Source organism: Otolemur garnettii, unplaced genomic scaffold, assembly GCF_000181295.1.
Source record: "Otolemur garnettii isolate 467f Iridium unplaced genomic scaffold, OtoGar3 scaffold00004, whole genome shotgun sequence".
In the NCBI taxonomy this organism is placed as follows: domain Eukaryota; kingdom Metazoa; phylum Chordata; class Mammalia; order Primates; family Galagidae; genus Otolemur; species Otolemur garnettii.
In genome coordinates, this window is record NW_003852399.1 from 7,062,856 (window position 1) to 7,073,626 (window position 10,771).

Below are 10,771 nucleotides of genomic sequence, written 5' to 3' on the forward strand. Positions count from 1 at the left end.
TGGCACGACAAGGGGCGTCTTGTGTGGAGGAGAGCAGGCCCGGCCCTCAAGATCCTGCGGTGACATTAGGAAGGCGGAGCTGCTTTTTGGAATGACCAGAGAGAAGATCCGGCTTCTGCAGACGGCGGGCGGAGCTATCTCCAGCTAGAGGCGGGGCCGTTTCGAGTGCGGAGAAGGCGGGCTTCCGCGGACTGGGCGGGGCTTCCGCGGACGGGGCGGGGCTTCTGTTGACAGGGGGCGGGGCGGTTCCCTACCTCCCGCGGCGCGTCGTTTCTTGGGATAGAGGCTGAGTCGGACCTTAGTGGAACAGCTGGATCACCGCGTGGAGAGCGGGGCGCCGCGCGGGGTGGGGGGGGAGGAGGGCGCGCGCGCGGGAGGGCCCCGCCTCGGCCGGCTCTCTCCCCTCCTCCGCCCTCGGACGGCCGAGGAGCTCAGCCTCTCCTTACACCCCCACCCCCGGTCCCCACGTCTCGCGGGGGCCACGGAGTTGCGGAGGCCCGTCTGTGGGTTCGCCAAGCTGTTCCGGGTGTAGGGTTCACAGGTCAGAGTTGACTCCCTGAAAAGTGCAGCCGGTTTGAAATGCAAGATGGCGGCGGCAGGGCGCTGAGAGGCGCGGCGGCCCCTGCAGGTAGAGGCGCGAGCCAGCTCCGCCACCAGCGAGCCCCGCATCCTGGGCTGCGGCTGGGAACCCCGGGCGCAGAGCTCGCGGCCAGCCGGGAAAGGTGGGCGGCGCGGGAGGAAGGCGGTTCCAGGGCAGAGACCATGGGGACTGAGCCGGTTCGCTGCCCCGGGTGGCGGGGTGGACCCAGCGCCTGGCGTCCGAGGGGGAGAGACGGGGCCTGCCTAGCCGCTGGGCAGTCGCCGCGGAGGGACGGACCCATAGCCTCCTTCGCGCTCTCGGGGGTTCTGCAGCCGTGGACGGAGCTTGGGAGCGGGAAGGGAAAAATCTCAGCCCCATCCCCCTACTTGAGAGAAGACTGAATAATTTGGGATTGTTGAGGAGAGTGAAGACTGGGTCTCCATGGGCTGGGGACGATGCAGAGATGGAAGACCCCAGTAATGTTGGGAGTCCTAGGGGAGATCAGGAGCGCTGCCCTCCGGGGGCGTGTGGCCACCTCGTGGGCACTCAGTCTTCCTGAGATTAAGGAGAGATTCTCTTGTTGAGCTGAGTGCACTGGCTTTGGAGTAGAGCCTCTCAAACCTTTTGGTGGGAAGCCTGTATCCCCAGTTCAGGGAAGGCTGCGCACCAATTTCTGGGCCAGGCTGTGTCCCCGCTTTGGGGAAGACTCAAGAGTTGAGTCCTTAAGAAGTACATTATGATTTTAAGGAACCCTGAGATTTAGAGAGAAATTAGAGAAAGTAAAAATGTGCTCTGTCCCTTTTGGGGGGGGATTAAGTTGAGGGGGAATGCTGACCCAGGGAATCCTCCGAGACTTAGGGCATAAAGGGCCCCTATCTACTAATTCGTCCTGGGGCTAGGAAGGACTAGAAAGATGTGAGGGGAACGGGGCCAAAGGGCAGGAAAGAAGAGCCCTAGCAGATGCCCTTTCTCTATGTATTTACACCAAAGTTGAAGGTAAGGGGATTTGTAATTCTTTGTTTTAATACCTCTCCCCATTTCTCCCCTGTGGGTAACAGTAAGGAGAGAGCATAACCCCGAAGAAGGAAAGGACTCTGCTGGACATACTTAGGTGAAGAGACTTAGGGCAGGGGAATTAGCAAAAGGGACTAGGAGTGATAGATGAGGAATATAAGGAAGAGATTGAGCGGAACCGGAATTCCACAGGGCTTTTCTGTCACTTCACCCCAGCTCTTTAAAAAGAGATACAAAGAGGCTCGGCGCCCACCGGTTGCTCAGTAGTTAGGACTCTGGCCGCGTACAGCAGAGCTGGCGGGTTCGAACCCGGCCAGGGCCTGCTAGACAACAGTGACAACTACAACAAAAAATAGCCAGGCGTTGTGGCGGGAGCCTGTAGTCCCAGTTATTTGAGAGGCTGAGGCAAGAGAATCGCTTAAGCCCAAGAGTTTGAGGTTACTGTGAGCGGTGACACCACTGCACTCTACCACGGGCGACATAGTGAGACTCTGTCTCAAAAAAAGAAAAAAAGATACAAAGAACCAATCTTTGAGAGGAAAAGCTAAGGACAGACTGAGAGAATGTGTGATAGTTTAGGTGGACAATCCACATAATTTGAAAGGCAGGAGCAATTCTCTTGGAGATTAATGCAATAGCAGAAAAGGGAAAATCGTAAAATTGGGAAATAGACAGTGGTTCAGCAGTAGGGAGGAAGACCATTAGGGAGGAAGAAGCGGTTTTCCCCTAGGAATAGTGATTATTTGTTGAGTTAGGGTTTCTGTGTTGTGTGTATACATACTTAAATGCACCTGTAGATTGTTGCTGTTGGTCATTGTTTCTCAGTCTTTGTCTGAAAGCTTTGATTTGTGTTATATGGTGCTACGTGAATATTTCTTTTTAAAAAATTATCCTGAAAAAGTCGTTTGTTTTTATGCTGGTAGTAAGGGTGAGCAGGAGTTGGTTCTAATAGGGATATTAGCCCTACTATACTCATGGAATATTTCAACTTCTAAAGTAGCAATTCTGACTCCTGATTTTAAGCAAAAAAGAGAAAAATAGTAGTGCTGCCAATGACAATAATGCGGTAACAGGACATAAAAGAAAAAGCTTTCATGAGCAATTTTTCCTTTAGTTTTTCTGTCCTTTCTCAAAGCATTTTAGGGTTAAGCAGACTAATCTTATCTAAAGTAAAATGTATAATCTTGAGTCCTTTTAATATAAAAATGTTAGTATTTCATTTGCCAGTGAATAATCTTTTTTGTTGAAGTACCTCTTCAAGTGCTTTAACAATCAAGATTAAAATGAGGAAAAAAATTAAAGTAAGACTTGGGTAACCAATGATAGCAGTGATTCATAGAGATTTCTTGAACCATTCTTGTATTTTCAAAAGACATTTATCATCTTAAGTGGAAATGTTTTAAAGATACAGTTCAAGTATAAACTAGTGCAAAACTCAACATTTGGAACGTTAGACATGTGTGCTGTTCTTTGGTTTCCCCAATGTGCATGTAGCTTTAGTTTTATACAGTATTCAATTCTGAACAGATTAGGCTGGGTGAACCAGAGAGGCATTGGTGCCAGATGGTTTGAAAATATGCTAAGGCTGAAAACATAAATGTGCTTGTGCTGGTGAAGACTTCTCCGTTATAGATTTCTCTGCCTTCCTGCTGAGCTTATTATTTCACTGGATTTGGAGGGTAGTTCACAAATGATGTAGCAGTTATTTCACTTTTGATGATACTTCTAAGGTCTTTTTTTCAATAAATGTGAATAAAGTTTTACAATTATTTTACTAATGAAATTAATAGCATAGGTGACATCTCACTTTGGAAATGTTTCTTCCTTTTGTATTATATTCAACATTACAACAAGGGTAATGTTATGATGTGTCATATATTTTCTTTCTTGTCTTTCTGAGTACTAAATGTGACATTTGAGACTTGGTTATAAATTATGGCTTAATACTTAAGAGAAAGTACTTTTAAAATTATTAAAATGGGCCAGGCGCGGTGGCTTACGCCTATAATCCTAGCACTAGGAGGCCAGGCAGGTGGATTGCTTGAGCTCACACATTCGATACCAGCCTGAGCCAGAGCGAGACCTCATCTCTAAAAATAGGAAGGCGTTGTCGTGGGCGCCCATAGTCTCAGCTACTCGGGAGGCTGAGGTAAGAGAATCACATGAGCCCAAAAGTTTGAGGTTGCTGTGAGCTGTGATACCATAGCACTCTACCGAGGGTGACAAGGTGAGGCTCTGTCTCGAAATAAATAAATTAATTAAATAAAATAATTAAAATGGACCAGGTGCAAGTAGTTTATGCCTGTAATCACAACACTCTGGCAGGCAGAGGCAGGTGGATTGCTTGAGCTCAGGAGTTTGAGACCAGCCTGAACAAAAGCAAGACTCCTCTTAAAAAAATAGCAGGGCATTGTGGCAGGCACCTGTTGTCCCAGCTACTTAGAGGCTGAGGCAGGAAGATCACATGAGCCCCAGAGTTTGAGGTTGCTGTGAGCTATGATTTCAGAGCACTCTACCGAGGGTGACAAAAATAAATTAATTAATAATAGAATTATTAAAATGATCACAAATGTATGAGAAAATAATCCTATGATTTTTGTTGTCACATTTTAGATTTGGGCCCAAAAGATTCCACTTACGTTAATATTAACAATATTGAAAGTTTAGGGCAGTGCCTATTGCTTAATGGGTAGAGCGTTGGCCCCATATACTGAGGGTGGCAGGTTTGAACCCAGCCCTGGCCAAACTGCAACAAAAAAATAGCTGGGTGTTGTGGGGGGTGCCGGTAGCCCCAGCTACTTAGGAGGCTGAGGCAAGAGAATCACCTAAGCCCAGGAGTTGGAGGTTGCTGTGAGCTGTGACGCCATGGCACTCTACCAAGGGTGATAAAGTGAGACTCTGTCTCTAAAAAAAACAACAAAACATAGTTCAGTACCTAAAGCTAGTTTTTAATCTAGTATCATTGTCAATACAATTATTCAGTGACTATTATTCAGTGTAATAGCCAGCATTACATGTTTTTTGAACTTAAAATCCTTTAAATAATCCTATGTAATTTCAAAAGTAAATTCTATTTCTTTGAAAAAAACTGCAATGCTAGCCTTTGAATAAGAGCCAATGTGTTTGTACTATTACTGATATGTTTTATTGTGTCCTTGTTGCGCTGATGTATTTGTAGTCAGGAATAACCAGATCTCCATGAATGAAGTAGCTGATTTAGATCACTAATACATTTGTGTTAATATTTTGGAGGTCTGCATTTTATATAGTTTATTTTTAAAATAGATATTAATATGTAAATCATTATACAGTTACAAGGTTTTGGCTTAAAAGATGCTTAATTTTGGCATTTTATAAAATTAGTATTCTCTAATGTATTTAAGAAGCATTAATGTATAGAAATACTTTGGAAAAGAAGTACATATGAACAGCTTAAAAATAACATTTATTAGGGATACAAGTGAATCTTTCTAAGAGTAGAATGTGAACGTTTTAAAACAATAACTGAGAAAATGACATGAAGGCTGTGTTGACCAGTTTGATGGAAGTATTTCAGATTGCATGTGAAACCCCCACACTGTACCCCAGAAGTGCATTAATGACATAGTTACCATTCAATAAAAAAAAAAAAATTAAAAAAAAAGGAAGAACAATAAAAAAAAAACATTTATTCAAGGAAGTCAGTTCAATAAATCATTTTAATGCAGGATTTTTATTTTCAGTTTTTGATTTTAGATATTTAAAAATCATATTATCAGAGCTTATCTTAAAATAAAAATATTAAAGTGGTAGTCAAATTATATATACATTTATCATTTTTTTCTTTTTTTTTTTTGCAGTTTTTGGCCTGGGCTGGGTTTGAACCCATCACCTCCGGCATATGGGGCTGGCACCCTACTCCTTTGAGCTACAGGCACCGCCCTATACATTTATCATTTGAAATAAAATAACTGTCATTATGTTTTGGTAATTTCATAGTTTTACATTTGATTTCTGACTCCTTTTTTCCCTTTCCTAAAGGGCTTTTTTGTCCTTTTTTGATGGTTGTAAGAAATGAACAAATAGGAGGTTATGATATTTCTAAGTACTTCACTCATAATTATGTTTTTATTTTATCCTAAGTTTATTCCTTTATTCTCTTTTACAATCCAATATTGTCAAAAAGAAGTTTGTTATAACTTTGCTGAGCATGAACTGTATTTGGGAGTTGGGGGGATGATGAGAAGAGCACAGTTTCTCCTCCTTTTGTCCATACTATGATAAGATTATTTTTATCAAACATTTGTTAGTTCTATGAAATACCCCTTAAAATGTGTCATACAATAATAAATCATTTTGAAGCTAAGCTCAGAGAAAGTGTGTGAGGGGGGAGGGTTGAGTAATGATTGATTACTGTCTACCTTTTAAACCTAGCTTGTTCCAGCATGATTTAATATGCTCAAAGGTGTGAAATAACAAATAACGTTTATTAGTTGATTATTGCCCAGATTTAAAAAAATTTTTACCATTTGTCAACATGTGGCAAATTTTGAAGACTTCCTTTACTAACATTCACTGGGTTCTTACTAATTATCAAGAAACATTCTAAAAACTTCACATGTATTCTTTTCTGTCCTTACCGTAACCTTATTATGTACTATTATTAGCCTTATTTTATACATGAGTGCATTGAGTCACATATAGGCTAAGTTACTTGCCTAAAGCCACACAGCTAGTGAGTGACAGTGCTGGGGTTTGAATGGGATCTCTTCCAGAGCTTAGGCTCTTGGACTTTGTTTATAATCCATCTACAGCTAGAACAACATGTTTGCTTTTATTATACATTGTATATGGTTGAGATGAAGTAATCCCAGTTTGAGGACCGAAATAACATTAGGCAAATATGATCTTCATTCATAAGTACTGAAGAGCTCACTTGTTGGTTCTAGTAGCCTTGAGCCTTTGCATGTCTTGGAAACCCCTGTCAACAGACTTGTTCAGCCGGGCTCAGTGGCTCACGCCTGTAATCCTACCGGGAGGCTGAAGTGGGTGAATTGCTTGAACTCAGGAGTTCAAGACCAGCCTGAAGAACAGCAAGACCTCATCTCTTCTAAGAATAGAAAAACTGGCCAAGTTTGATGGTGGCCATCTGTAGTCTCAGCTACTTGGGAGGCTGAGACAAGGGGATGGCTTAAGCCCAAGACTTTAAAGTTGCTGTGAGCTACCATGATGCCAGGGCCCTCTACCCAGGGCAGCAGAGTGAGACTGTGTTTCAAAAAAAAAAAAAAAAAAAAAAAATGGATTGAAATAGGTTACCAAGTTCCTACAAATATTAATAATTCATTTTGAACAAGAACCTTCCCTCTTTGGCAGCTGATTTCTATCTTTTTTTCTAGTACACATCCTGTAGATGAATGTCTAAGGAGTAATTGATGAGAGAGATAACAGGAAGTTATACAATCCCAGGCCACAGAGATAGCAGGATGGATGCCTCATTGAGCCTGTTAGGAAAATGCCCTTTTGCATTTCATGAAAATAGCATAATTATTCAGCCTAAGCTTTAACTTAACATAGAGGTATTTTATTAGAGGACTAGTATGTTTCTATTATTTTTAGACTTAAGAAGGTTCTTTGTAAACTTGTATGTAATAATAGCATTAATAAAAAAATAAGGTATTTTGGGGAAATAGTTTTCCTTACTATTTATTGACTTGGCTAACAGAGTTATCAGTGCTTAAAGAATAACAAGAAAAATTCTTTTAACACTTCAAAGGCATTATTTACTGTCATTCTAATAAGGGAAGCAATTGCCGTTTTCATTAAATTTTTCTGGTTGGTTTAATTATTCTGGGTCATATACTATCACAACATTTTTAGACACTAATCTGAATTTTCAGAGAATGATTTTCAATTTGTTTGATTACACAACATTGGTGCTTTACAATGCACTGATTATAAAACCATTTGGTAGTAGCTTTCTATATAAGCTATGTAGTTCAACACCAGTCATTCTGTTATATAACCACATGTTTTGGGATAGAGTACTACTAGTTTATTTCAGTTATTATTGGGGGCTTATATTATTGGCATTAATAAGCCCTCTTCCAGTTAATACATAGTAAATTAGTATACCAACATCAGGTTTATATATAAACACATAAACAAACACTCCCATTTCTTAGTAAACCTAAGTTGTCTTTCTTAACCTTTGTGTACTAATTTTCAAAGAATTCCTAATTCCTACATGTCAACTTTCACTTCACAGACTGCATATAGTCACATTTGGAGATTTTATTGAAAATGTTCTAAAAGTTACTTGGATCTGTATAATAGAAATAGAATTTTTTAAAGGGTAGTTTTAAATTTTGTATTTTCTACCAGTGCTGAGTTTGGCATTTAGATAGTCCATTTAGAATTTTTATGAGGAAATAATTGTTTTTTAGAATTACATTTATTTTTTTAAAAGCCAGAGCATAAACTGTAAAATTTCCGAACTAAGGCTAAATCTTACTTAGACTAATCAAATGATGTTACTCTTTTTGTAGGAGAAGACCTCTACTTTGGACCTATTGGTAATGATGGCCTGAGCTCAACACCTCCCAAGTAGAAGGGACACCCTTCTGTTACAAGGAACAGAATGCTGAGGCAGCTGTGGCAAGTATGTGTTTCATTGTCTTGATACAGATCCCAAATGTACTCACTTTGCATACTATGATACAATATTTGGCTAAAGTTTTGAGCTAAAAGCTTTCCTTAAAAAGCAACAGATAACATACTTAACACTTTGGATAAAAATACACTTTCAGAGTTTAAAAACTATAGGCATACTGACTGCTTTAATTTCAAAGGAAACAGCATCATACTTCCATAATAAATCTTATGCAGTATAATTGATTTTTCAGCTAATATTTGCTGAAATCTGCTGTTTGTGAGGCACTATATCAGGTTCTGTGATAACAGGTAAACAAATGAACGTCATGAAGGCAGGGACCTTTATTGTGGGGAAATTGATCTAGAATTTTACCATTTTTTTGCCTATGTCCAGAATAATGCTTGAAGATTTATAAGAAAAATTCCCAAAACTGTATCTTCAATTTATAAGCTACTAATAATAGTTATTTATAATTATAAAAATTAAGATATTCATTAAATAATTTTATTTGGATCAACCATACCAATATTTAAATAGTTGAATATATTTATACATAATTGATTTTACATTTTGTTTATCTGACTGATTAATTGGCTTTTGTTGAGACATAGTCTCACTTTGTTGCCCCCTTGGTAGAGTGCCATGGTGTCACAGCTCACAGCAACCTCCAGCTCCTGGGCTTAGGCGATTCTCTTGCCTCAGCCTCCCAAGTAGCTCAGACCACAGGCACCCACCATAACACCCGGCTATTTTTTTTGTTGTTGCAGTTTGGGCAGGGCCAGGTTGGAACCCACCACCCTCAGTATGTGGGGCCAGTGCCCTATTCACTGAGCCACAGGGGCCACCCTGATTAACTGGCTTTTATAAGAAGCATTAGATTACATACTGTGTTTGAAATATTTCTAGTTTAGTAATTATTTATTCTAGATTGTTCCAGAAAATATTAAGAAAGATCCAAAACCATTAATGTGGTAATTCATTTTTAAAAAATTGATAGAGTTCTTACAAGTTGATATTATCAATACTAATTACTATTATTTTTCAAAGTATTTTTTAAAATTGAATCATTGTATTCTCGGTAAAGTAGGTGACATTTCACTTATTTATAAATAGGGAAGATAATGAACAAATGAATGGTTTTTCAGACTCTCAAAGATTATCTCACTTGGAACTAAGAATAGCATTCTTGTGTTAGACTGCTGTGAAAGACTTAACACTCCTTCTTGAGAAAAGTAGGCAAAGTCAAAAAATTAGTTTTGGATCATGTTCACAAACTACTAATGAGATAGGAGATTCACGATAGTGCTAGTTTATGTGTCACTCTCATTATACCGTGTACCTACCTACATGCCAACTAGGGGCAGAAGGTCCTAGACAGAGACCTTTCAAAAAGATATTTCACTCCTCACATCTGGGGTCAGAGCTTGCCAGGAGAAATCTGTCCGTGGATTCTGCTTTAAATCTTTTTTTTCCCCACAAAAATAAGCTTGTTATATAAAATCAAACACTTATACCATTTTCAACATTTCATCAGTAATTCAAACTTACTGATATCTGAGAGTGCTTTGTGTTTTGGAAGATTACCTAAACTAAGAATGTATTTACATATTAACAACTCGTGTAAATATAACTGAAGAACTACTTCAACTAATTTTGACATTCACAGAATTGTAGAGATTTATAACATGGAAGTATCGTAAATTTGTCTACAATCGAATATACTGCGCAAAAGCATGGACCACCTCATAACTTTGCACGTCATCCTTGTGCAGAGGCCATGCTAATCTTCTCTGTATCGTTCCAATTTTAGTATATGTGCTGCTGCAGCGAGCACTCTTCTTTTAATCTTTAGAATCAATTGAGGTTCACTTTATTGGGTATAAAAAAACAGGTAGGGAGGATAGTTTTCCTGACCTTTCAGCCTAAATCTTTCTCAGCAGAGAGATCCTCTGAAGTTAGAATATCTTTAGCCACAGTTGCTTTTCTTTCATTTTCTTTTTTCTTCTAAGACAGAGTTTCACTTTGTCCACCTGGGTAGAGTGCCATGCCATTATAGCTTACCACAACCTCAAACTCTTGGGCTTGAGTGATCCTTTGCCTCAGCCTGATAGCTGAGACTCCAGGTACCCGCCACCATGCCTAGCTATTTTTAGAGACAGTGTCTTGCTCTTGCTGGGGCTGGTCTGGAAGCTTGAGCTCAAGTAGTCCACCCACTTTGGCCAGAGTGCAAGGATGACAGGTGTGAGCCACCCTTCCCGGCCCTAGCTACAGTTTCTTAGATGCTTTCACTTTCATCACTTTCAGTCCTGTCTCTGTATTCACTTTAATACTTGACTTTTTATTGTCATGAGATTTTTTTTGGCAATTTCCTCAAGATTTATCTTTCAGGTAATGATGTAGGTTACCAAAAGTTTTTAAAAAACATTTGTAAAAAACATGTGTTGTGCATACCAATTTGGGTTGTAAAATAACCTAATTTAATTTTTTTTTTTTTTTTAGAGACAGAGTCTCACTTTGTCATCCTCAGTAGAGTGCAGTGGCATCAC

At 39.9% G+C, this 10,771-nt stretch overlaps 1 protein-coding gene and 1 non-coding gene across 4 annotated transcripts in view; one reads left to right on the plus strand and one right to left on the minus strand.

The window, feature by feature from the left end:
• The first annotated feature begins 291 nt into the window (after positions 1–291).
• Positions 292–10,771, plus strand: part of ZHX1 (zinc fingers and homeoboxes 1) — a 23,462-nt gene continuing 12,982 nt past the window's right edge. The window contains exons 1-2 of one of the 3 annotated variants that reach the window (XM_003782367.2): positions 292–722; positions 8,119–8,231. The gene's annotated coding sequence lies outside the window, so the exon portion shown is untranslated. The remainder of the gene's footprint in view (positions 723–8,118; positions 8,232–10,771) is intronic. The other 2 variants (XM_003782366.2, XM_023517171.1) reach the window with 2 other exon arrangements.
• On the minus strand, positions 9,953–10,059 carry LOC111728156. The gene has a single exon (XR_002775541.1). It is a non-coding gene; the product is annotated as a U6 spliceosomal RNA (small nuclear RNA).